At 50.4% G+C, this 6820-nt stretch overlaps 1 non-coding gene across 1 annotated transcript; it reads left to right on the top strand.

Moving 5' to 3' along the window:
• Nucleotides 1-3341: 3341 nt before the first annotated feature.
• Nucleotides 3342-3414, top strand: TRNAL-GAG (transfer RNA leucine (anticodon GAG)). Its single transcript has one exon. It is a non-coding gene; the product is annotated as a tRNA-Leu (tRNA).
• Nucleotides 3415-6820: the final 3406 nt, after the last annotated feature.

Raw genomic sequence — 6820 nt, 5'->3', positions numbered from 1 at the left:
TCGCCCACCATCTCGAGGTGCTGGGTGATGGGGTGGCGGTGGCCCGGGGCACCTTTGGGCTGCCCCCTCCTCACCCCCCAGCCCCGGCTGCCCACACGTGCTGGGAGCGTGACTGTGCCTCACCCAAACCCACGTGCCCGCCTGCATCGAGGGCGGTGCGTGTCCCCATCCCGGGCTGCGCTGAGTACGGGCCCTACAGCACCTACAGAGGAGTTGTGTGAAGAATGAGGAAGTTTATAGCAAAAATAGGAAATCTGGCACTTCCTCAACGAAAAGGAAAAGGTAATTATTGTTTTATTCCATGGGTTGTGTTTGTGAAAGCAGCTCTCAGCAAAGGCTGAGTAATACAGCCAAGTACTCATAATGTTGCAGTTAAAAATTGTTGTGTGGGGATTTTTTTGCCCTGATAATCAGCATAGAGTTGCCACTCATGGTACCGTGTCAGGGTCTGGGGGCACCGCTGTGGAAGTGGTGTGATATTTCACACCACCTCTGCTTTGCCTCTCACCCAAGCGACAGCTCCCGCAGCTTAAGGATGCAACCCATAATCGCCCCCAGCGCAGCGGTCAGTCCTGAATTTGCAGCTGTTTCTTCCTGCCTCTCCCTCCCTCAGCAGCGCCCTGTGGCCTCATTCAGAAAAGAACACTTCACCTCTTTCCCAATGACGGATTTTTATGGAAACCTCGATTTAAATTTTTGCTGCGGATAGATCGGCAGGGTGGTAGAGTTGCACCGCGACCAAAAGGCTGGAGAGCAGGGGTTGTTGCAGCTCTGCAGGCTGGCTTCTAGCTGTGGTTAGAGCTGGTCACAGGCTTGTAGAACAATTTAGGTTGGGAGGACCTACTGAGGGCTGCCGGTCCTACTACGCACTTGGAGCGGGGCCTGGTTCTGAAGTACATCCAGCTTCAAAACTAGATCATGTTGCTCAGGGGCCTGATTTTTCAAAAGAAAAGCAAACAACAGGCAGCTCCGTTGTGACTGGACCTACCAAGTTTTTCTACGGATTTGTATCTCCTGGCTGGTTGACTCTACTGCATGAAGAAGGTGCAAGCTCTGGCTGATGCTTTCAAGCTCTCGCTACACCAAGAGAAAAGCAACTGTGCATTAACATCATGTCTTTGGGTCTTAAAAATACATGGTCTTAAAAATGCAAGGGTCTTAAAAAAGAGTCTGAGAAGTTGTATAGGGCTGGGTCAGCACTCACCCTGCAGCCGGCACGCCGGCAATCCTCTATAGCCATAATTACTCTGCAACGGGGATTGTTAATGGGTAGTCACTAATGCACACCCCCCTGGATGCTTATTTCTTGGGTGCCCTCTGCATTTGAAGGCACGTTCCTGGCATCTGATACCTGCCCGGGCTGTAACCAGGATGTCACCCAGAGCTGTTTGTAACATCAAGCTGGGATTTGTCTCTTTCTCCATGAGAAGCCACAATAAATCCTTCTGTAAACTCGCACCTGTTATCAGCAGCCACTCAGGTGTGGTGTGCCTAAGGCTGGTGTGGCACTGCAGCCAAAAACCCCCTGGTGTCACCCCAGCGATTTGGCGGGCGGCACCTGTGGTCGGCAGGTGGGGTGCTGGTGCCCGGGGCGGCCGGAGGGAGGGGGTGGCAGGGAGGGTGCGGGCAGGGCTGGGGGCGAGCTGGGGTGAGGGCCATTTTCTACACCGCTGGAAAAGGAGTTTTTTACTACAGTACTGGGACAGCTACATGTTGTGGCTGGGTTTTTTTTTTTTTTTTTTTTCCCTTCCAGAAATGAGAACATGAGAAAAGAAATCAGTCCCCTGATGCTGAAGAAGATCCCTGGAGGACTTTGTTTGCCAGGGGCATCTCAGAACGCAGGGACCAAGGGTGGCCACTGTGGGTCAGCCGCCCGGGGGTCTGCTGGGGCAGCAGTGCTCGGGGGCTGGCGGGAGCCCCACTTCCTCTTCATCTCTAAAAGTGACACCTGGCAGCAGAGCGGGGAGCACCCTCAGCACCGCTGAAACCGTGGGGTGAGGCACACCAGCAGTGGGGGTATTTTGGGCACAGGCCTGGGCAGTACGGCGTGCTGGCAGAGGGCTCTGTGTGCTGCAAACGCAGTGGGGCCGAGCCGCGCCCCTTGGCAGGGTCTCCGTGTCCCTTTTGTGCTCCCAGGCTGGAACCGAGCTTCCTGGCACCCAAACCCGCATCTCCTCTGAGAGCAACAGCGCCGCTGCCTCGGTGATGCTTTGCAGGGCTCACTCCAAAGTTCAGTGGAGAGTGACCCCTGTTTGCTTCACAGGGGCTGGGTGGGCTTTGGGAGCCCAAGAAAACCCACTGCAGACAATGTCACAGGCGACGTGAAAACCCCTGCCTTGGCTCATGCTTGAATTCTCCATCGCTTAGCCACGCATCTTGCAAAAAAGGATGTTTGTGGTCATTTACCCCTCATGCTTCCCAACGTGCAGATGAAGCCAACTGGAAGGTTTCCATGCCTGGTTTTGGTCCTTCGCTCCTTGCTTGCACGCGTACGGTTTTGCTTTCCCAGGTTTTGCTTTTCCCCGGCTTTGCTTTCCCAGATTGCTCCAGGTTCTGCCCTCACCCCAGCTCACCCCCAGCCCTGCCCGCACCTTCCTTCCCTGCCACCCCCTCCCTCCGGCCACCCTGGGCACCAGCACCCCATCTGCCGACCACAGGCGCCGCCCGCCAAATCGCTGGGGTGACGCCGGGGGGTTTTTGGCTGCAGTGCCACACCAGCCTTAGGCACGCCACACCTGAGTGGCCGCTGATAAAAGGTGCGAGTTTACAGAAGGATTTATTGACTGCTTCCTGCAACCTCACCCAGGGATTCCTGGTGGAAAACTCTGGGTTATTTTAAAGGCAGGGGTGGGGAGTTCAAACAGGCACACCAGCACTGCACGTCGCCATCCAGCAAGCTTAGGTGTTGATGCTGGGTCATATCATTTTCATTTTATGCACGTAGCATAAACCTGATAGTTACGTCCAAAGGACTTGCAAACTCTCCTTTGTAATATTTTCTTAGGCTGCTTTTCTGGGCAGTTGCAGGGATTTTGCTGCTGAAACTTCATCCTCTTGCTAGCACCGAATGCCCTCCTCATAGTGTTGCTGCTGCCCTATGGCACCTTCTTCAATGTATTTCTGCCTGTAGCCTGGAAATGAAGTCAATACCAGCTATGGCATTCTGCCCGTAGCCTGGAAATGAAGTCAATACCAGCTATGGCATTCTGCCCGTAGCCTGGAAATGAAGTCAATACCAGCTATGGCATTTCTGCTGCTTATTTTTTCAGTCTACACATCTTGCTAATAACCAGCCAAATCCAATCGCCTCTTACCATTGCTCATTGGGCTGCTGGGGCAGGGCTGGAGTAGCTCAGCTGGGAGAGCGTTAGACTGAGGATCTAAAGGTCCCTGGTTCAACCCCAGGCTTCAGCAATGCTTTTCTCCCTCACGCTTTTCCCTGGAAGTGTTCAAAAAACGGGTAGATGTGGCACTTCGGGACATGGTTTAGTCTAGTCTACCCTTGACTGGCTTAGAGTAGACTTGGTAGTGTAGGTTAATGGTTGGATTGGATGATCTTAAAGGTCTTTTCCAACCTAAACGATTCTATGATTCTATGTTACAGTAAAGCAGACCTGCCATTGAAATGAGCCTGGCTCAATCTACACTGTTTAATTGGCATACACTGTGTTTTCCCATAAAATTGTGATTTGTGTGGGCCTGGGTCAGGCAAGTACGTTCCCCATTAATTTTCTGTTTTCTAAGCTGGATGCTTTTTCTGCAGAGGGTGTCGTTTCAGAAAGATCAAAATAATTCAGTGTCTGTTTCTCAGGTTTTTCCTTTTCACTCTATGAACAGCGAACATCTGGGAACGAGGTGAACCACTAATTGGTAGCTTTCCCCAGTTAGACTTGGAAAGTTTATGCAAAAAGAATAAAATAGCAATCCAAACTCAGACTATAAACAATTCAGTCAAGGGAACAGCTCCTGAGTGAAGCTTCACCTCCCGGTCTGGAGCAAAAGCTGCTTTCCCTGCCCTGCTGAGTTACTCCTGGTGCTGGGGCTCATGATACAGCTTTGCCACCATCTTTGTAGATACATTTAAATAGGCATGCGTTATTAAACACATTTCTTTTTTTTCTCAAAACACATTCCCAGAGGCTGTGAAATGTTCCATATTGGGAAGCAAGCTCTTCTCTGGCACCCGTGGAAATCTTTTACTGCCTACCTGCAGCCTGTGGCAGCAGGCAGGGAGGAAAATCAGGAGGGAATCAGGTCTGTTAAGTCATTTACAGGCTAATATGCAAAAGTAACAGAAAAATAAATTGCTAATCTTCACTTTAATACAAAGGATTTTTTTCCTCCAGGGTTGTAAAAGTAGATGAGAGAACTGGGAGTTGGGAAAATTGAACTATTTTGCAGTTTTCCTCCAAGGAAGGGACTAACCTTGAAGTTACAGACTGGTTTCTGCTGATCTGCTGCCACTTTGGTTGCTTCATCACCAGGAATGAACACCCCTGTTTTCAGCTGGGAACCCCAAAGCAGGTCCATCGAATGGAAGACATGCATGGATGAAGTGAACAAAAAAACAGGGAAAGGCCCTGTGGTGCCCAGCGGCAGGACCAGAGGCGATGGGCACAAACTGGAACACAGGAGGCTCCCTCTGAACATCGGGAAATGCTTTTTCGCTGTGAGGGTGGCCGAGCACTGGCACAGGTTGCCCAAGGAGGCTGTGGAGTCTCCATCCCCGGAGATATTCAAAAGCCGCCTGGACACGGTCCTGGGCAACCAGCTCTGGGTGGCCCTGCTTGAGCAGGGGGTTGGACCAGATGCCCTCCAGAGGTGCCTTCCAACCCCAGCCAGTCTGCCAGTCTGTGGCCACCCCTAAGACATGCTCATTTTACCTAGGCTTGAGCAAAGTGAAAGTCCGGTGGAAAAGGCCAACTCCTGGGTTTTGTTACGGTGTCAGCTTCAGGATTAAAACCCCATGGAGGCTTACAGATGAAGAATGAAGAAAGAAAATACATAAATTTTAGTGAGTACAAGTATTAACTGCCAGACAGATAACTTCCAAAAATAGATCAGCTGGAGATCAGCTGGCCTGTGGGCCCCAGGCTCTTCAGGAGGGAGTTTCACTGGGGCTCAGCGTTTTGGGGAGACAGCTGGAGCAGGGCCCTGCACCCATGAGCCCCTGCCCTCAGCCCTGCTTGCTGTGCATTGGAGCCCAGCCTGCTCTCTGCAATCAAATGACAGCCTCTTCGGAGGGTTGATAGGAGGATTCATTTTTTCACTCGTATGGTCTGCCAACAGGGGGAATTGTTGGGATGTAGATCAGTCCCCTTTCTTTCTGACTGGGAAATGGGTGGCACCTGCCCCCATGAGTCAGGAGGAAGGAGCTAGCTCCGGACCAGAGCTGTCCCACACCTGCCCCCGGGGCCAGCAAAAGGAAAAACCTGCCTTCTTCCACCCTCAGGACGAAGGCATGGGTTTTTTCCAGACCAAAACCTATCCATCAATACTGTGCAGTGGCACAGGCTGTGATGACTTCCTATCGGAAAGGGGGAGAGCCGAGCCCCAGCGGGCGCGCGGCCAGGCTCCTGGGCTGCGCCCAGCGTTGCACGCAGTTTCCCAGCGCCACGGGTGACCTAAGCTCTCCGTCCGTCTTCAGCCTCTCTTCCTTCCGCTGATAGGATGCTAATCACCACTCAGGTTTTTCCAGTTGAGCACGGGATTGCGCCTTAGTCATCTGAGCAAGCCCCCTTCCTCCCTTTAAAGTTTTCCCATGCTTAATCCGACTTTGTATCAGTAGGAAATGACAAGTCATACCACTTTTTTTGCTTTCCAAGTGTTTCATACTACTTCACTCTACCTAGACGCACAGCGTCTGAGCGGGAAAGCACAATGAACTCATGAAGTATTACCAATAGGAAGTGACATTTTTCCTCCTTTTGTTCAGTAAATTCCCTATGGACTGCAATTAAAATATTGGAGACATTTTATTTAAAGACAGGAAGGTTGTGTTTTCATCTTAGATACATTTCTGATTTAATTTTCTGTCCGACTGAAACCAAATCTGACTAGTCTGGACCATTTTCAAGTGAAGATTGTGAACTTATAAAAAAAAATCTTGAGAATTTCACCTTCAATCAAGTGCTGTCTCTAAGCCGTGCTTTAATACCAGAAAAATTAACACAGCATTCTTAGTATGTGTCAGCTTCAAAAGCCTTTTAAGAAAGCAACCATTTTTGAGGGTGTGCGTCACAAATTTGCCAGTGTGAGTAGCAGCAGAATTACATCTCGGACAGGTATCTTCTGATGGTTGAATGATGACCTTTTCCTTAACAACAAGGTACCAAAGGTCTTTAATGCAGACTGATTTTTGCCCTTATGGCCATGCCTCAGCAGGGCTTTTCTTCCTAGGGCTAGCCTTATCTGGTGGCTACGTGCTTTAAAAAAGAAGCTGTGGACTCTTGAGAGGCCTTGTGAAATCTCTGCACGCCAAAGTGGGCCTGACTTCAGTGCCGTTACATTACCATCAAGAGGACTGCTACTAAGGAAACTAGTTCTCAAACCTGAAAATTTTCACTGAATACGGGGCACTTCTTTGCAGCTCAGTTTCCAGACCTTCCAGCCCAGAGAGGGACCCTTCTTTCACCTCTCTCTTTGAAGTAATTGCACCAGCTGGGCTCAAGCGAGCAGAATTTAACCCCCTTGTAATCAGGATCACTGCTACTGGAGGAACAGGATTTATTAGGGAAAGGTTGGGTTAATGAAACAGCAGAAAAGCTTCAAGAAACCTGTGTTTAATTTAGCTTTGTCCTGCTCATTCTATTAATAATAC

The sequence above is a fragment of the Pelecanus crispus genome, chromosome 1, assembly GCF_030463565.1.
Source record: "Pelecanus crispus isolate bPelCri1 chromosome 1, bPelCri1.pri, whole genome shotgun sequence".
NCBI lineage: Eukaryota > Metazoa > Chordata > Aves > Pelecaniformes > Pelecanidae > Pelecanus > Pelecanus crispus.
Note: the sequence above shows the minus strand (reverse complement) of the source record. Positions and strands in the feature narration are given on the sequence as shown.